This window comes from Pelobates fuscus, chromosome 10 (assembly GCF_036172605.1).
Source record: "Pelobates fuscus isolate aPelFus1 chromosome 10, aPelFus1.pri, whole genome shotgun sequence".
Classification (NCBI taxonomy): domain Eukaryota; kingdom Metazoa; phylum Chordata; class Amphibia; order Anura; family Pelobatidae; genus Pelobates; species Pelobates fuscus.
This window is the reverse complement of record NC_086326.1, coordinates 133818311-133839714: the sequence shown is the minus strand read 5'-3', so window position 1 is coordinate 133839714 and position 21404 is coordinate 133818311. Positions and strand designations below refer to the sequence as shown.

Here is a 21404-nt window from a genome sequence, read left to right as displayed (position 1 = left end):
CCAATACACTCCGTAAAAAACAAAGAAAAAAAGTTATGTGCGCTCTTTCCCAAATCCCTACACCCTCTATTAGTAAGGATGTTTGAAGTAACTGAGGAGGCAATCCAAGCCCAAGCTGCAAAGTACATTAGACAGAGGACCAGATGGCCATAGAAGTTTGGATTGAAAAGCAAATATAGGAATATCAACTTGCCACACTCTCTGAAGCATGGCCTCATGGACCATGTAGAGGATATTCTTTATCCCCTACATGACTTACCGGGAGCTGCTTGCTGGAAGAGGAGGGGAATGAACAACAAGCAGCCTCCTGGTTTGTGAGGGCATACTATAGACAGGATGAGAGAGAGTCACAATAGGTGGAGAGAACCCTTTGAGAACACAGCTTTGGAGGACTTCTTCTGGAATGGGGCTCCTTGAGCCCTATTGGGTACGGGGCTCTGAAGCATCCTTTCTGTTAGAGGGTTCTGCAAGACTCTTGATGGAAAGTGGGTAACTTGAGTCTAATGAGACAAGTCTAGTATGCAACTACAGTGGTTTATGTTTATGTATTTTTATTTGATTTAGTGGCTCTCCTCTAACATCAACAATCTTGTTTTGGTACCATGGGTGAACATCTGATTCAGGACACAAATGAACTTGCTTGTCTATAATCCACGCCATTTGTTTAGTGATTTGGCCAAATGGCAATTCAGAGTTACAGAATTAGGACCACCTGCAGATTGACTATAATTTGGACAAATCGCAGTTTGCTTTGTGTACTAAATAATTCGAAATCCTTGCACATTTTATGTAGATTTTAGGAAGCCCTCCTAATGTGCACATAAGCTCATTTTAACCATTTCAGTGCATATGTGGCCCCACCAATATGGTGGGCACAGCTATGACACACATGGGATAAATAAATTCCAAAATTACACAATTTTCAAATTTTGTGCATACCTCATTAAGGAGTATAAAACATATAGACTGTTAGGATGACTTGCTTTTATGCATTCCCCTTTAACCCCTTAAGGACACATGTCATGTGTGACATGTCATGATTCCCTTTTATTCCAGAAGTTTGGTCCTTAAGGGGTTAAAGAGTCCGGCAGGGTGAGTGACCCCAATTTCATGCATCAAATACAGAATGCTTTGAAATTAAAAAGTAATAATAATGGTGGCCAGTGGCTACCTCTGACAATTAATAGTTTTTCATGGAAGCTGTGCAATATCCTATGGAATATACAGGTCAGGATTTGTTGGTAGTTCCATTCATCGGATAATATAAGATGCTTCCTAAACTGACAGCAATTTTGTCACAGCTGCTATCAGCTTAATTACAGCTCCAGTTCATGGATATAGATGGTTTCACAGCTAAGGGGCCAACCAGTGCAGGTGGTGACTAATACAGCATGTGTCCACTATATAAGGGTAGAGAATCGCTGTCTCTCAGAGAAAGTGTGGTTTTATAGGAGCTGTGAGACACAGCTCAAGGACAAAGGCACCAGGTGACTGCTTACAGTGTCCCTTGAAGGTGAAATCTGATCAGCACACCGCACAGTATTGTTCTTGATTTGGCTGTGAAGTGTTTTAATCTGTTACTAAGCGAGAGTACTGGGCCGGCTCGTAGAATGCCGGGAGCTGATTAAACCCTTTAATAACAGGTGTAAGCGTACAATGCCAACCATTACTCATTGGTAACAGTTATTTCTTTTTTAGTCCAGACTAATTAAATACAAACACAGTTAGTGTTTCCTTTATGTTTTGTGGATACATTTTATTATAAAGTGTATTTTTATAGCTGACATACTGTTGACAATTCCCCCACCCCCCTGACTCTATACACACACACACACACACAAAAATGAAATCATAAAATAATCACATGGAATTTCCCTGAAATTCTAACACAGTCAAAAAAATATAGTAAGACAATCTAGGGACTACTTTATCTTAGGGTTTTTCCTACATTTGACAAAAAAGCAGAACTACCTTTTGCAAAGACCCAGCTGTTACTAGTGAGAGAAAAAAGGCTGTGTCTGTGGATAATCCTGCGTCCTTTCTGGATCCTCCATAGATCTCAGTGTTGTACAATACTGACTTGTGCTCCTGGCGGCTGGTTCGCCTTCCCTTGCCCTCCTCAGTGGCTGCATTGAAAGTGGTAAGGTCACAGTCAGGGTCTATGCAAGTTCAAAGTGTACTACCTATCAATTCATTTGCATTTAGTATACTCTTATTCCTTAGTGTGATACGAGATTCACTACAGTTTGAAATTACGTGATTAACCCCGACAATGTGAATGGCCACCAGATTCTGCGGAACTGATTGCAATGGTAGCCGTTACACTGCGGTTGATGTGCATCAAAGTACGTTGTGTTTGAATGGAACTTGAAGTAGTTCAACCAGAATGTCAAATAATAACATTCAGCAGAATGTTTTAACAGCTTTTATTCCATTGTAGGACATTTGTTTGCACATTGTATCTGGTGTTTGTCTTGTATTTAACTTGTCAGGATGAAAACAAGCATATCTGTCATTACTGAGCAATTAAACATTGTCTAATTACTATGTATCCAATTGTGGTTCTACGAACAAAGACTATGTCAGCAGCTTCACTTCTATGTCCTTTCTCCAAAATACATATTAAGCTTGGATACTTACCTACAATATAATACACATGTATGAGATTGTGCAACTAAATATTGGGAGAAGGAACAAGATCCAACAGTAAAGGGTTGCTTCCACCAAAAAACTGTGTTTTCATAAGGGTTTGTAGAAACCCTTTCTGTGATGGTCGCCTCCCCCCATATGACAAAAAATAAATAAATGCTTAAACTTACCTTTTTTTTCCAGGGCAGAAGCCAAGTCCCTCGGCCCTGTCTTCGCCTGCTGTTGTCACTCCCCGGACTCACCACAGGAGAAGGGAGGCCAGGGAGTGGGGATTCTGGGTAGGACCAGGACAGCATGAAAGCAGGAGCCACCATTAGCGTCAGAAGCCAAATTTGCACAGAATTGACATTAGTCAGACCGACACTTTGTTCTTTGTCAATGGCCAGACTTGGAGTTACACTTCCAGCAGCTAAAGGGTCAATTTCTGCATGTGCAATGTGTTATATCAAAATGCTGCACATACACGCTACAGGCACCATGACCACTACTTTTATAGTTGCAGTTTTCCATGGGCATCATTGAACCAAAATGTTCAACTATGCTCGCTAGGAACAGCTCAGAATGGAAACAGGACAGTCGCTACCTAAAATGTACAGAATCTTAACTACTTGGTGGGAATGAAAATTAAAATTAATGTTGGCTCTAACAAAAATCTTTCCATGGATCCATGTCATTTAATCAGATCAATTATAGTAAAACAGCCTGTGACAGATCTATTACATTTGGTTGAAATGTTCTGATTGGCCGAGGTCAGTTTTGCTTTGATTGCAATGTATGTTTTGTCCTTTAAAATCTACTTGTCCATAACATCTTGTACCTGACTTTAGGTAAATGTAGAGTAAATGAATACAGTGAGCTCATACAATTTAGTCAGTGTAAAGTATAAAAGCTTAAAGGGACACTAAAGTCACCTGAACAACTACAGCTTAATGTATTTGTTCAGGTGAGATCTATAGCTCCCTGCAGGCAATCTAATGTAAACACTGTATTTTCAGAGAAAATACAGTGTTTACATTGATTGATAGGAATACCTCCAGTGGCCGTCACTCAGACGGCCACCAGATGGACTTCCTATCATGCAGGGCCCTGAAAAGGCCCTGTACACGTCAGACGTATTAAAATACGTCTGACGTGTGCAGGAGAGAGAAGGCACTGTGTGCGCGCCTTCTCTCTCCAGCCTGTCAGCAGAGGAGGGGGGCAAGCACAGACCGCGAGCTGAGCTGTCAGTCAGCTCGCGGCCGCGCACACCACGCACATGCATGGTAGTGCGCTCAGGACTTCAGAGTGCGAATAATAATAACTCAATATTACCTGTGGTAAAGTATTAAGAAAAGTGCACTGTTAAATTATATAGGAAACCAGCAAAACAGCTTTAAAACAGGCTGAAGACAGCACTTATCCATGTCTGGAGACCCTGCAAATACTTACCAAATAAGTTTGGGATGTTTACTGTAATTTTCCCTTTATTTTAGGAACTTTTTGGCAATTGCCCTTATCCAAGATGGCTGCCACAACTTGTATTCCCACAATGCAAGTCATCTGTATTAGGCCCAATAAGGCACAAACTGCACACATGTGGGCCTATTCCGAGTGCGTTTGCTGACATATCTACACACTCCTATAAAGATATATCTACACACTCCTATATAGAAATGTCTACACAGTCAGACTTCCTGCATCCAAAAGACGTACATTGACTGCATCCCACATGTCTTAACCTATGGAGTAGTGGGCTTCTGTCATACATGTGAAGGATGGGATGATCAGAATACAAACCAAATATTCAACAAAACAAATATTGAAATACATTTTTATCTAGGCAAGTGATACAAAATGGCTGACATGCTATTATCTATCCACCAAACTATGAACTTTAGGGAATAAAGTTTAGGCTAAAAACCAAACCAGTCCATATTTCCTAAATTTCTCATTGAGTTTTTTTAATACAATTTGACATTTACTATTTACAAATTTAAAGCCAGTTTAGCCAAAATGAAATCATAGCTGAATGTGAGAAGGTTTCCATTTCGACCATTTTGACCTTAAATTTTAAATGAATTTTGTATTCATTTTTAATTCTCACTTCACTGAATAACCCTGACAGTAACTAACTCCCTCAGGCTTACCCACTAAATTGTGAAGTGCCAGGAAGTCCAAATGACCTCAAACAGGGTTATTTACCACAGAGAATTCAAGGTTAAAATAGACGAGCTGGAAAAATTCAGCTATGCTTTCCATTCAACTACTCTGGCCTTAAATGTCAAATCTACTTTGAATTCTCACTTTACTGAATAACCCTGAAAGTGAGTTTCAAATTTTAGCTCAAAATAGCTGAGCTGGAAAGAAAATTTAAGTCAACTTTGTTTTCACTTTACCTAATTTGGACCAAAAATTGAAATTCATGGGGGCGGGGCCGGACCGCCGATGGGATCAGACGTGCTCTGTCTGAGCTCCCGCTTTGGGGGCGGTAAATCGGCACAAACTGGAGGCTAAATCTACCCACAACGGAGACCAAACCGATGCCTGGATGCTGGGGTACGAGGGGATACCCTCCATGACCCTGCCCGGCACCTACAGTAACCAGACAAGGGCCCGAGGCGTGCAGGAGCTTGAGCCGGGACGAGATGGCTGCTCTCCCAGGTCTCCGGCCGTTGTCTGGCTTCCCCCCCCCCGTCGGGACCGGAAGGGTCATCCCGGTCTACAAGGGCAACTATTGTTGCGCCAAACCGGGACGAAAACAACCACCCAGCTGTGGAACACTCTCTGGCGGCATCCCCCAAGATGGCCGCTGCACGCCAGCCACATGGGCAACCTACCAGCAGGATTGAGCTGACCACAGAGGAGACCATCCAGAGCCATCTGACCATCACAGTAACCTGCCCCAGGGCTGTCGGCTGACTATACGGGGCTAACCAAGGTGATGCTTACAACGTATATTTGGGGGGAGAAGAAAATACTTTTTGCCAGTGGAAAGCACCATCACTCTCCTGTGGCCCATCCTAACCTCCCTGGAGGTGACTACTGTGGCTGAACCTGCATCCAGGCTTCTCCTGTGAGGCCCAAAGCAACACTTACCACCTTGAGGGGAATCCATTCCCAGACGGACACGCGTCCTCCAGAGCAAGCAGTCTGCCAGCACTGGATATTCACTAAACAAACCCACCCGCAGACAATAGGTTCACTTGGACACAGCACGGCGGCGGAGGTCCGCCACCTGCCAGAGGCGGACATTGGATTATGCCGCAGGTAACACACAAGGGGACTGTTGTGTCGGCGCATGCCTGGACAGTACCCAACACGGCAGTACATAAGCTTTTGACCTTCTGCTGCCATACCTCACGGACTCACATCTGGCTAGTGGGGGTTAACTGGAGGTGGGAAAAACCTGCGCATGTTTAAAGTATATATTTACTGATGTTCTAATTAAACAGCTTGATACTCTTGCTATAGTCCGACTAACCCTATTGTTGGCGTCATCAACCCTTCTGACGCGATCCCTTAAGTGCCCTCACCCTATTTGTTTGTAGACAGTATAGGCCCTGCTAGACCTAATGCCTCTAACATAGTCTATGTAATATCTTGGTACATGTCTTACTTCTAACTTGTGACATCTAGCATGCAATTAGCTTGACCGCAAAGTTCACGCTTTTTATTCTAGTAACCATCAATGATGCATATCAAACCCAGGACATACTTGAAAAATCCAGGACATACTTGAAAACGAGATAAATCTCAATGTATCTTTCCTGGTAAAATATTTTATAAATAAATAAACGCAGATACAGTCTACCTTGTAGAAAGCAGTGAACACGACGGTTAAGCATATTATATAATTATACAACTCTGTAACTCATCTTGTCAGAACGCGACTTCATTACAAAAAATGTGCAAGTACACATGTATATCCCATGGTAACTATTGTCTGAAAAACACGAGGAATGCCTTTGGGGTACCCCGTGCAAAACTGTTACGTCATATGCACTGCAAAAAAGAAAAAGAAAAAGAAAAGAGAAAAAAATTTTTTTTTTTAAATTGAAATTCATTTTGAATTTACGTTGAATTTCCAACAATTCCGACTTCAGTAAATAACCGTGAATGTACAGATATAATTGTATTCTGTATTAAGTAAAATCAAATCATATCTGTAATGAGATTTGTACTTCAAGACATAGAAATCTATTTTCAACAATATTGCCTTTTGATGACAAACGATATTGACAGCAATCCACATCCAAAATACTTTTGTGAGCATATTCATTATTAAACTACTGAGCTTTCAACTTTTCAAAAGTGTGTTGGAAAATTATACTGCCAGTCCACTAAAAGCTACTCCTTACTGAAATCAATGTTTTTGTCTCTTGGTCCATAAATAGTTCTGTATGCTGCATTAATATTGTAATGCATTGTCTCCATCCTTCCAACTAATGCGAGCCCATTACAATAAGAAGTGTTAAATATACATAAAATGTAGATGTTAATTGGAGGGTACCACTTTTACCTTTAACATCTTAGGGATCAAAAGGTCATTCTAACAAGGACATTCCTTGAGACTTTAAAATAAAGTATCTGGGGATTAAGAATCCATTTCCCTACACGTAAAACTCTTACAGAACAATGCTGTATGGCTTAAACCCCATCAATACAACAAAGACTATTTAAAGTGCAAAGCCTAATGATAAGCGTTGTGATCTCTTAGAAAAAAATAAGCCCAACTTTCAGTGATAAACTGCATTTATTTACTGACACGTAGACAAACTTCCATCCGCATTTTGAACTCACAGGGAAAAATACAAGTTCAAAAATTTCAGTATGCCTGGTAGGTCCAAACATCTTACCCACAGTGTGTATTGCAGCCTGCAGCCCTTAGTTGCGAAAGTTATGCCTCAGTCTGTGTAACTGTTTATATGATTGATGTAGCATTTGAAACTCAGCAGGTAGGCATACATACCCATAGACTACAGGAAGTGAGCAGAGCACACTGTTCTATCCCTTTAAAAGCATTGCAGCTGATAAGAGAGAGATGCCTCACCTTGAATTGTCCTTATAAGACTATGCAAGTCTCACCTCCTCAGTGTAGTAGTTTGGCAGGAGCCACGTTTATCTCAGCAAAGTTGTGTTCGCACTCATTGCTTTTGTCTGATTTGAGACAGCGTTGCTAGGTTACATTCATGACAACATTAGGACAAACCCCTATTCAAGTGCCTTGGGCAGCCCTCTCCCCTCCCTCCACCCCATTCCGCACTGTTACATAAACTCAGATTGTCTTTTGACTGTAGTTGGAATGCCTCTGTATAGTGGATCTATTCACACTGCCCTTTCCTTGATTCAAATAATCAATATCTCTCTCTCTACCTCTCTAGGTAGTATAATACTGAGCTGCACTCTGTGGCAGTGACTAGGTTAAATTCATCTCCGATATATTCAGCTATATTAATGATTGCCAGGTAAATCCATATCATATATATGTAAACCTATTGAACAGCGCTAGGGAATTATATTAAGGAGTTACAGTAAATAGCAATTGTAATTGTTTTATCTCACCTAAAAATGGAAAAACCAAAAAAAACTAGTCATCATTTTATGGTACAATACTGTATAGTTTTTAAAATGTATATATTTAGGTACTAAATTAGTCTAAAAAGGGTAACCCTTTACAAATTAAAACGAATCATGTAAAATGATCCTGTGATATCAAACTTCACATTTAATAATTTGTCTGTTTGCATGTTTATACATTTATTATCAGCGGCGGAACTCATGTAGAGGACCCTGGTGTAAGAATGATTTTGTCCTCGCCTCAAGTGTAAAGGTGGTCAAAAGGTAGATCCCCATAACTCACAGAATGCTTTGCCAGCTTGCGTTCTACTACTATTGCTCATCCGAACAGGGTTGCATTTGTGAGCGCTGTTTGAGTGATTGAGTATGTTTGTGTGCATGTATGGCGTGTATCCAACATGTATGGACATTTGAACGCAGTTTACGTGTTTGTATGTACTCTTGCAAAGCAGTGATGTGCTTGTTTGTAAGCACTGCATTTGAACTTGGTGTGTGTTTATATTTAGTGTTTGCGTTTGATTGCTGGGATGTATGCACAATGTATGTATTCTAACACTGTCAAACAAAAATATCTGCCATCCTTTACTCACTGTAGTGGCTGCTGTCACTAACCTTTAGGACATAGCTGATTCCAAATGGCAGAAAAGAAATTACCAGCTGTAGTTACTGTAACAATTTCCATAGAGTATAATGAAAGCCAGCATCTAACCTCTCAAATATTATGTCCATACATACCTCTGTAGCCTCCCAGGGTAACTATAAATGTCAAATAATAAAAAAAAAAACTGAGCAAATAAATGATTTGTAAATGGAATCTGTAATGCTTAACAGACCCTACGCTTCAACGCTGCAATCTCCTGACAGAGGTTGGTGTTACATTTCGGTAACACCCACCTCTAGTCTGTACTCCCGGGGTCGTCTTTAATCTGCTTTGCTTGGGAACACTTCCATAATAGGGGAAACTTCGACCATGACACTGACACACTGGCATCATTGCCAGCATGTTGGCTTCAGTCACTAAGTTTCTATACTTCCTAGTCAGTGCTAGCAGCGCCAGCTAGGGAGTTACCATAGCAGCCACAACCGCATGCACTTTGGTTGCGATTGGTGGAGAGCAATAGAAAAATGCCTGTCGGTGGTCTCTTCTGCTCTCCTTTATCTAGAAGATATGTGTACATGGAATTTTATGCTCTTTAAAAAGAGCAAAATTTTTTTTGGGCACTACAGTTGCCCTTTAAACTTACGTTTCTTCAACCCCAAGAAGGTAAAGGATTGGGTAACTGTCTTTGTTGGACACTCGTCTGGTATTCTTGGGATATAATAATTATGTTGCTCTCCACGGTAGCACTGAAAATATCAAAGGATCACTATAGTTTCAGGAAAACAAAGCGGTTTTCCTAACACTATAGTGCTCGGGGGTGCCCCCACCCTCAGGGCCGCCCTCCCATGGTGTTGAAGGGGTTAAAACCCCTTCAGCAGCTTACCTTATTCCAGCGCCGGGTTCCCTCGGCGCTGGTGACCTCTCCTTCCCCGCTGACGTCAGGTCCCTCTGCCAACGTCAGCGGAGCCGCATGCGCGGCAAGTGCCGCGCACGCCTTCAAAGTGTCCATAGGAAAGCATTTCTCAATGCTTTCCTATGGACACTCTGCACAATGGAGGCTGGCTTAACCCCAAATGTAAACTATGTTTGCATCTGAAGGGTTAAAACCTGAGGGACCTGGCACCCAGACCACTTCATTGAGCTGCAGTGGTCTGTGTGACTATAGTGTCCCTTTAACTTTGTCCTGGTTGGCGTTGCTAAGGTTTTTATTTTTGCACTTTTTTTTTTCAATTTCAAAATGGTATTCACCATATGAAGGAGTTGGAACTAGGAGTTGTAATAGACATTACTAACGGTAAGCCGCCAACAGTTATGACAAGACTGGAATGTTTTTGGTCACTTGTGACCACTAATATCACTTGTCTGTGTTTTACAACAGCTTACAGAGGATATTTAGCAAAAACATTTAATATGAGCCAAGAGTCACTTAGAAGGGGCAGCATGTTGTCATCCAAGCCAGTGATCTATTTACTCATGGACACGTAAGGGCTGGGGGGGCCTAGGGCAGTCGGCATGATATGGAGCCGTTTTTTGTTAATATTTGTTTGAATGACACCTCCTCCATACAAACATTATTTGCTTCCCCCATGGGTTTAAGGAAGCCAACATTTTTACGAATTGTTCTGTGAAATTTCCAAAGCTCATAAACTTTGATAGCACTTTTCTCTGAGGTTTATGAGGTCGGTATCCTTTCATCAAGACATAAATCAGTTGAGTTGCGTTTGTTTGCTGGAGCAACATGCATGATTGACAATGTCATCTTGGTCTCAAATTCCACACTTAAAAGATCTTATCACAAAGGGTCTTCCTACATATGTCCAAGACAATGAATCATTTGATCAACAGCTACATTAAAATTACTATTTATTAAATTGGTTTCTCTTTTATTTAAGTTCTAATATGGCATTTCACTTCAAAAGGTCTCACAAAATATCTGTCTGCACTTTGTGACATAGACCGTGTCTAGTTTGGACTCTGTGGAATTTTAAATCACATCTGCCCTCACATCAGGTAATCTAGTGGAAGAGGAAGAACTGTACATTTTATACATATAATAATAACAACTAGTATTTATATAGCGCCTTTCTCCTAGTGGGACTCAAAGCACTTTGGCCTGTGACCTTGCATTTTTGAACAGGCTTTGTAGTCAGGGAATTTACCAACTGAGCTACCTCACCGGCTTACTATATATGAAAGATTAGAGCATATGTTTTGGGAAGGGGGGGGGGGGGAGGGAGGGGAGGTAAACATGCCAGTAAGGGTTACACCTTTATTAAATCATTGTGCTTTGGTTGGATTAGCTCTTTAACCCCTTAAGCAGAGTAAATGGTGGGAACCGCACTCATTCCCAGCGGCCACGGGTGCTCCAGAGCAGGACCAGCAATCCCAGGATAATAGGTAGAGAAGAAAGACTCACAGGCACTCCAAATTCAAGCCGCAGGCAGTTTTATTGTAACAGAATGTAACGCAACGTTTCGACCGTAAAGGTCTTTTTCAGGCTTGAAAAAGACCTTTATGGTCGAAACGTTGCGTTACATTCTGTTACAATAAAACTGCCTGCGGCTTGAATTCGGAGTGCCTGTGAGTCTTTCTTCTCTAGCTTTAAATAAATGTATCCCTGTGCTTAACTCTAATATATATCTATAATGTACTTTAAAAATTCTTATTTGTTCCAGACTTTGTGTTTAAAAACAATTTTAATTTTGGATCGTGGAAGATTTCTATTCTTAAATTTACGCAGAATATATGTTCTATAAGCAAAGCTGTGAATATTGCATTTGTCTCAGCGATAGGCCTGAGCATTATTTTGCATACAGCATACAACTAAGTAGAGCAATCCTATAATTATGAACTCTGTTACTTACAAAGCAATGTTTACACTGTTTGTGAGATGCAACATTCTCACACAAAGGAAAGTGTCTGCAGGAGGTAAAGCACACGCTGAATTTCTATTCTAAAAAAGCCATACTGTTTAAATAACACTTAAATAACCCTTTGGCAGGTATGAATCGAGAACAGACTATACCAGTTCTAAATGCCTTTATTACAGTGATCGGTGAGCCTAGCAAGTTATTTGTTTAATGAAAATGAAAACTGTGTTTATACAAATGCACTCTTAGTAAGAGAGGAGTATTTAGAATTAATGAACCAGAAAAATAATATGCCAACTGTTACAAATGAATACACTAAGATATACGTTATCACTCAAACACTGTAAGAGTGTGTGTATATATGTAGATCAATGTGTATGCGATATAGGTAACTTTGTTTGGGCTATAGCTATGGCAACCAATTTCCAAAACTTTGTGAGCTTATAAAGAGGCATCACTTACCCTAAAAACACACTGACACTGATGTATGCGTCAATATGTCCACAGCTTTATTAATATGGATAACAATAAATTAAAAGTCATTGCCCAGCCCCCATCCGGCCATATAACATCATATGTCCCCAAAACAAAAGGCAAATACCTATTCTTTCTGTGAATATAAATAAAATCAACAACATTAATAACAAACATCATAAACATAATATAAGTGCCAAACTTTGTTAAATAACCACGGTAGGGGCATACCCGGATACCCCTACCATACACCAGGTTCTGAGCAACCACCGAGCTCGAAACCTACCAAAGTTCATAACGAACCGTTTAACCAAACTCTTCACCAGCAGCCTAACTGCCCTATTCTATTTACACTACCCCAGAGCCTGTTTGTCCCCTAACTTTTCCACACCTGTAGAGGCATCCGACGCCTGAATGCCGCCCCGACCTTTCTTGTTCGCACTGACCAATTCCTCAATACGAAAAAGCCCAGAAAAAGGCCAAAACAAATGTTGCACCAAACAGGCCAGCCTCAAAGCCCGAGAAGCAAATCTTGGGCAGCATACGTACCAGGCTCTCCAGAACACTGATGGATACTGGTCGCCGTGCATCAGGAACCCTGCGCCCCCTACGGAAACCCTTTAACGCTTGCCGTATCACAAAATGCTTCGTCAAGGCCCCCCAACCTCGCAGCCATTCCGGATCCCCGCCAGGGCCAGTCCAAGGCGCTCCTGCAACCATGCTGCTCCACAATCCCGCGCTGCCGCTCTCACTTCAGCCAGATCCATCCTCTGGGCCTTTAACCTGCAGCAAAAGAAAGCAGAACACCTACCAGGCCCAAGCTGCTGGCTGAAATTGCACACAACTTAGGCAGATTAAAAGTGCCTGCAGATTTATACTGGGCCAACCCCCTTTACACTAACTCCACTACCACATTTAGCCTTCCACCTATGTGTCAGGATCGGGACAGGGATCCAACACGCAGAATACAAACAGTAGACAGATACGTATACCGGACCTTAGAATGGCCGGACTAACGTACATAGACAGTAGAGAATGGTCAGAGACAAGCCGAGGTCGAGGGAACGAGAAGACAGGTAAGCAAGAGACAAGCCGAGTCAAGGATAACAGAGATAAGCAGGGTAATACAAACAAGCCGGGTCAGAACCAAAGAGATAACTAGAATACAAGAGCACTGAGTGACTAGACAGGCTAGAACCACGACAGGGCAATGAGCAAATGCGGGAAGCTCTATTAAATACCCTGGCTCTAGAGAGTAATCACGCCTCCGACGAGTCCTGATTAGTGTTTAGACACTTGACTGACAGGTCGGTCCGGGTTGGCGTCATGACATCGACTATTGAGCGTCGTGTTATAAAATGAAGTGGATCCCTCGCGGCCGGTGTGTAAGTGACCGGGAAGACCGCGAGGAACGGGAGAAACAGTCCCTCTGGGAGGATAAACGTCTAAGTCTCTCACCTCTTCTGAGGTGGAGACTACAGGTACCCTGACACTATGCCCACCTCCTAGCTCTGTCAAGCCCCTATTCCACTAAGCTGCGCTTGTTCCATAGGGTTACATTAAAGGGGCATTCCAAGCACTATAACCACTACAGTCCTTTGTAGTAGCTATGGTGCCCGGAGAGCTCTCATGTTCTTACCAAACTGTCAATTTTTTTTAATATGGTTTATCACTTGCCTGGGCTCGTACACTGCTTCCAGTCTTCCGGATGTCAATTTTATGCAACATAGGAGCTCAATTAATTGGCTAAGAAAGATCAGCTGATGCTTTCAGCCAATGAATGAGTTCCTACCGTGCACAAAATTGACTTCCAGCTTCTACAGCTCAAGAAGAGTGGAAGATTATGTTTTGGCAGATTATGGACTGATGACAGCACCATAACCACTACATTGGTCTGTAATAGTTATTAAACGGGTTTCATTTTTGCTGCCTCTATTATGGCTATTATACCGGGGCTTGTATTGCTGAACAATAACACTGGGCGTTAGAGATATACTGGATTGCCATCACATCATTTCCAGAGACTCATTCAACTCTCTGCTCCATTGTGTACTCTGTTTGTTTTTCTCGGTAAAGGATATACCTCTGGGATTAAATAACAGGCATGGTAGCAGAATATCCCTAGAGTAAAACACAAGGTAGGTCACTTGAAGGACAATAGGGCATCTTTGTAAAGCCAGTATCACTAATACACCCAGTCCTTATTCCATTTCACTATTTGCACCCTATGGGTAGAGTGACCCCATCACTTAGCTTGTGATGTGAATCCTGATCAATGATTATAATCTTTCTAGATATCCAGGTCAATGTATAATTATTAAAAGTTATGCCGTATATGGATACAACATCAGAGTGTATGTTCTATGTCAGATAGCCCACTTAAAGGGGGAATTGTCAATCAATGTATTTTCCATCTAACAGTCAGCATAGATAAACCACAAAGAGGAGAATTTGAGTAATCTTTCCATTTCTACCCTTTACTTGCAGTGATCACCTTGGTATCTGGCCTCAAGCAGACTCTAATGTTATTTGCTAAATCACTAATTTAAATGAAAAAGGAACAAAATATGAAAAGTGTTTTCAGTGCTGTTCTTTATTATATACTGATCCCTTTGCGCGAGAAGATGCCTCATTTGGATTTTTCAGTAATTGTTACACTGTAAATCATCCCTGTAAACACGTTCACATACATACAAACACAGAAATACACACTTAGCACAATATCTCCAAACCAGGAATGTGCTTTGCGAGGGGAGATATAGCCCCCAGATCAGGCCAGGTAACACTGAGCCCTGTACAAGTATTGACTGTCACCTCCTAATGGTGGTCCTGCTTCCTATCTCCATGAAGCCACGGACAATATTTTCCTCTAATTTATCCATTGTTTCGACTAAACTCCAGGAGAAATGTGTGGTTAATGCATCCCTAGTGATCACTAATAACAAACATGAATTTTTAGGATAATGACTTTTTTGTATTTATCCACAAGTCTATGGATAAACAGGCATATTGAAATTCATATAACATTTACATTTCACGGTTTGCAGGTTTATCTCTATAAAAATGAAGCTATAGCTAAGAATTTATGCTTCATTTAATGTTCAGTGGTGAACGTGATAGCGTGCTTATTAAACAAAACAAGTTTACATGTGTGGATATTTAATAGCCACGCTACACTTCTTGTTCAACAGTGCTGTGTGTCACTTTCACTTTTTATGAAAAAAAATATGTTCCAGCACACAAACGTATTTATATCACCAGTTAAACTGATAAATATTTGAATTTGCATTTATTCATTATCACCAAATGGGGTAAATGGTCATATCTTTATCTTTTAATTATGCAAAAATAAACAGCAGTATAATGCGGAGATGCATTTAGCAGATCAAAATTGGATATTAAAGAAAAATTAAGTATAAAGCATAGCACAGTGGTGTATTCTGGTTTTGTGCTGCCCTTGGCATGAAAAAACACGGGCACGCCCTCCAAATTTCTCTTCCTGACAGACACACGCCCCCTCTCTGATGCAGGCACTGACATAAACTCACTTATAGATACGGTCATTGCCACACACACATTCACAGACATAAACACTCACATTCATAGATAGACACACATCTACACACTAACTGACAAGACACACATGCACACTCACTGACAGAAATGCATACACCCTCATTCAGTGTAAGACACACACACCCACTGGGATACACTCACTGACAAACATATATGCACTTAGTGTCAGACACACACATTGACAAACACACATACACTAGCTGACAGACACACTGACAGACACTCATACACACACTGACACATGCATACACACTGACACACTGACAGAGCAGAATAGGGACTGTTCCCCCTACATAGGGTCACTTGGCAGATATGGATTGACACCTATCCTAAGGATCCCTGATACACACTGACACAGAGCAGAATAGGGACTGTTCCCCCTACATAGGGTCACTTGGCAGATATGGATTGACACCTATCCTAAGGATCCCTGATACACACTGACACAGAGTAGAATAGGGACTGTTCCCCCTACATAGGGTCACTTGGCAGATATGGATTGACACCTATCCTAAGGATCCCTGATACACACTGACACAGAGCAGAATAGGGACTGTTCTCCCTACATAGGGTCACTTGGCAGATATGGATTGACACCTGTCCTCAGAGACCCTGATACACACTGACACAGAGCAGAATAGGGACTGTTCCCCCTACATAGGGTCACTTGGCAGATATGGATTGACACCTATCCTAAGGATCCCTGATACACACTGACACAGAGTAGAATAGGGACTGTTCCCCCTACATAGGGTCACTTGGCAGATATGGATTGACACCTGTCCTCAGGGACCCTGATACACACTGGGGGGGGACCTACTGTCCTCCCCCCACCCCCACCCCTGCGCGGTGGGTGGGGGCCATAAATCACAATGGGTTGGGGGGACCTACTGTCCTCCCCCCCCCCACCCGTAAGCGTTGGGTGGGGGCCATAAAAATAACGAGGGGGGGGGGGCCTACTGTCCTCCCCACCCCGGCCCCCACCCCTGCGCAGTGGGTGGGGGCCATAAAAATAATGAGGGGGGGACCTACTGTCCTCCCCACCCCTGCGCAGTGGGTGGGGGCCATAAAAATAATGAGGGGGGGGACCTACTGTCCTCCCCCCCTGGCCCCCACCCCTGAGCGGTGGGTAGGGGCCATAAAAAAAACAATAAGGGGGGGGGACCTACTCCCCCCACCCAGCCCCCACCCCTGAGTGGTGGGTGGGGGCCCTAAATAAAAATCCCCCCCCAATCAAAGGTGACTAGGGGTCCCCAAGCCCCTAGTCACCCACCCCAAAAAAGTTACCCCCTACCTACCCCCCTCACCCTAAAAAATAGTGAAGGGGGAATAACATAACTAACCTGTAAAGTTCTTATGGCTTTTTATTTGGCCTTTTTTGGGGCTGAAAAAAGAAGATTTTAGAAAAAAGAAGACATCAAATGGTAAGTTGAATTTTTCTTGACAGGTTAGTTATTTTATTCCCCCCTCACAATTTTTTAGGGTGAGGGGGGTAGGTAGGGGGTAACTTCTTTTGGGGTGGCGGGGTGGGTGACTAGGGGCTTAAGGACCCCTAGTCACCTTTGATTGGGGGGGGGGGGATTTTTATTTAGGGCCCCCACCCACCACTCAGGGGTGGGGGCCAGGGGTGGAGGACAGTAGATCCCCCCTCATTATTTTTATGGCCCCCACCCACCGCGCAGGGGTGGGGGCCGGGGGGGGGGGGGGGAGGACAGTAGGTCCCCCCCCTCATTATTTTTATGGGAGGACAGCCCCCCCCCCTCATTTTTATGTCCCCCAGGGGTGGGGGGAGGACAGTAGGTCCCCCCCATTGTGATTTATGGCCCCCACCCACTGCGTAGGGGTGGGGGTGGGGGGAGGACAGTAGGCCCCCCCCATTGTGATTTATGGACCCCACCCACCGTGCAGGGGTGGGGGCCGGGGGGGAGGACAGTAGGTCCCCCCCCTCATTATTTTTATGGCCCCCACCCACCGCGCAGGGGTGGGGGCGGGGGGGAGGACAGTAGGTCCCCCCCCAGTGTGTATCAGGGTCCCTGAGGACAGGTATATAAAAAAAAAAAAAAAAAATATCTACAGGCAAACAGAAGGCGCCATATACTTAGTGGCAGTGAACACAAAATGTATCTATTACAAGTGAAGCAGTATAAAAGCTGCACCTTAAAGTGTAAAATAGCTCAAAACACCACTATATATACATTGCAGAAAAATAAGGTGCACTATGACTTTAAATAACTTAATTGTGTCAAATAAAAATGTAATCCTCAATATTATATTTAAAGTGCATATGCAATGTGCAACACGTGAAAAAAACAAATGGGGAAAAAAGTCCACACTTACAATTTTAGCGCCACTGGCGTGGATCACCCCTCAGGGTTATATAAATATGTAAAACAAACACAAGAAACAAAGATCATAGGATAATATGACTTTTAAAACTATAGGATAATGTAAGGGGAATAATTTACACTTACAAAGGTAGAGCAGTAAAAACTCTGTGTGAGTTCTGCCGCTAACCCACAGACGGTCAGCATGGCTGTCAACCAACAAAACACTTCTGTTTAGGGGGGCAAGAGATGCTATATTGAATAAAAAGACTAGCCTCCAACTTATAGCAATACAGCAAAAAGAGATGCAAATAAATGCAAATTTCCTAGCCCATCCTGTTACAAACTACACAAAGAGGAAATAAAAAAACAAAAACAAAGACAACCCTACAGACTACTATTATGGCAGACACCAGCAGGTAGGGTTAATATACTCCATTCATATTTTACAGATTCTGCTTCATCACTAGCAGCAACACCATATCAAGAATTTGCCATCTGAAGTCACTACAACGTTCCAAGGACCATTGATCAATAGTTGAGATCACAAACCTGATATCTTATTGCTGCACCATTAGGACTACAGGTAATTTTCTACATAGATACAAGACTTCAGAACGTTTATCATATCCCTGACAACCAGATTACAGTGTGACATTTTCATACGGAAAGTAGTGTTTAATTATTTACTTCCCACATACCAAGAAATCAGATTAGACTGGACCGATCCAAGCTGCTGAGTCAGTTTAACCAACAATCAGTAGTCCGAATCAGATTCCTAGAATTTCAGTGAGAAAATTAGTTGCAGTAATAAATATTAAACCAGCACGATGGAGATGCAGAATCACTTTCAAACTGGGTTATATTTTTCCTCATATCTTCCATGTGCACGACTGGCTTACTCTGCGTGCATAGACCAACAATTGGCAAATTGTTCACCATGAGCCACATTTCAGCCCATTCTTGGCCGGCGCAACAGTTAGGCAAATTAGGCATTCGCCTAGGGTGCCGCCCACCATGATGTTTCCTGGTGGGCTACCCCTGTCTTGGAAGGCAGCGCTGTTCAAGCAGCACTTGAGCCCAGGGGCGGACTGGGGATACAAAGCAGCCCTGGTAAAAAAAATCTATGCCAGCCCCATAAGTCATTGCGCCATATATTGTCGCATGTAATATGTAAGGATATGTTTTGCCACCCCAGATAATAGAGTAATATATATAAATATATATATAAAAATATATATATATATATATATATATATATATATATATTGCTTTTTCTAATATTATATTGGTCCTTTCAGAGTAAAAGAGTAAAACATTTAATTATACAGTAAGCATACTCACATGCAGACACAGACAATCTCACTGACACACACAAGCTCATTGATACACAGCCTCATAGACAAACAATTTCACTAATATACATAAGCTCATTGACATAAAAACACAAGCTCACTCACTAGCAGGCACACACACACACACACACATACACATGCAAGCAAGCAAGCAAGCTCACTAGCAGGCGCACACACACACAGCTTAATGTAGTGGTTCTGGTGTCTATAGCCTGTCCCTGCAGGCTTTTGAATGTAAACACTGACTTTGCAGAGAAAAGGCAGTGTTTACATTGCTTCCTAGTGACACTTCTAGTGACAGACACTCAGACGGTCACTGGAGGCGCTTCCTGTGTCAGTGCAGATCGGCTGAGATCATCAAGCTTGATGATCTCAGTCATAGAGGCAGAGACCAGCACGACGTTGGAAAAAAAAAAAAAGGTGAGTAAAACACTATTTTTAAAAACACACAGACACCACGACTGACACACACACACACACACACACACACACCACGACTGACACACACACACACCATGACACACACACACCATGACACAGACACACACACACGACACACAGCATGACACATACAGACACACACACACAGCGTAACAGACAGACACACAGCGTAACACAGACAGACACACACACAGCATGACACAGATAGACACACAGCATAACAGAGACACACACACACACACACCACATGACACAGACAGACACACACACACCATGACAAACACACACACCGTGACACAGACACACACGACACAGACACACAGCATGACACAAACAGACACAGCATGACACAGACAGACAGACAGACACACAGCATGACACAGACAGACACACAGCATGACACAGACACACACACACAGCATGACAGACAGACAGACAAACACACACACACACACACTTTTTGGTACCTGTGGGTGGGCAGACTGCTGTGCTGGCGGCCGCAGGGAGAACTTGAAAGGCGGCCGCAGGGGAAGCTTTTCATGAGGCCGGGAGCAGGCTCTTCTGGGGGAGCAGGCTGTTCTGTCTCTGCTCCCCCTCCCTCGCGCGCAGCTTAATGAGACCGGAGCCGGAATATAACGTCATATTCCGGCCCCGGTCTCTTTCTAGCACGCGAGGGAGGGGGAGCAGAGACAGAACAGCCTGCTCCCCCAGAAGAGCCTGCTCCCGGCCTCATGAAAAGCTTCCCCTGCGGCCGCCTTTCAAGTTCTCCCTGCGGCCGCAGGTCACCCCGGCCCCAGGTGCCGACGGCCCACCGGGAAATTTCCCGGTATCCCGGTGGGCCAGTCCGGCCCTGCTTGAGATCCTCACCCCCCCCCCAAAAAAACTACAGGCCCCCAATGGTCTGACCACCTTAGGGTGCCCCCAAAGCAGTCTGTTTTAGGCATACTAAATAGCGGGCGGGAGGAGTGAGGAGCTGTCCCACACTGAACCCCAGTGAGGTAGGGAGGCTGGATGGGCCTCAAACATTAGAATTGTGTAAGTGTGTGTGTGTGCTCACATGCGTCTGTCAATGTGTGTGTGCTCATCTGTGCTAGTCTTATTACAATTTAATTCACCAAAAGCATTAAATACATAATTTATCACAGCGATAAATGATGTATTTAATGTACAATGTATGTATTAGGCAGTACGTGTAATATTTTAAACAATATATTAGTCAAACAAATAAAAATACAGACTACTCACCAGTATGAGAGCTCAGTCTGCAAGGATAATCAATAGGATTGAGAGCGATGTTTAGGTGATAATCCGGTTACTTTGAATATAATAAGGAAAATCCAGAAGGTTTGTTAAAGTCCAATCCGGTTTGGCAACAGTAAATCAGTCTATAGGAATATCCAAGAGAAGTGTCAAAGTCCAATCTGGGTCGGTATCAAGTAACAAGCAAGTCATTTTAAGTGGGATTTAACTTTGATGGGAGTTGGAAGTGTCACCGGGACTTGGTAGAAAGGTACCTGTAGCAGAGTAAATAGGTGTCAACTGCACACAGGTAGAGACA

The 21404-nt window shown here is 42.8% G+C and overlaps 1 protein-coding gene across 4 annotated transcripts in view; it reads right to left on the bottom strand.

The window, feature by feature from the left end:
* The window catches only part of TBATA (thymus, brain and testes associated), a 34946-nt gene extending 16134 nt beyond the window's left edge, over positions 1-18812 (bottom strand). The window contains exon 1 of one of the 4 annotated variants that reach the window (XM_063434698.1): positions 18752-18812. The gene's annotated coding sequence lies outside the window, so the exon portion shown is untranslated. Of the gene's footprint in view, positions 1-7484; positions 7608-7678; positions 7780-18751 lie in introns of those variants that run through there. The other 3 variants (XM_063434697.1, XM_063434696.1, XM_063434699.1) reach the window with 3 other exon arrangements.
* Positions 18813-21404: the final 2592 nt, after the last annotated feature.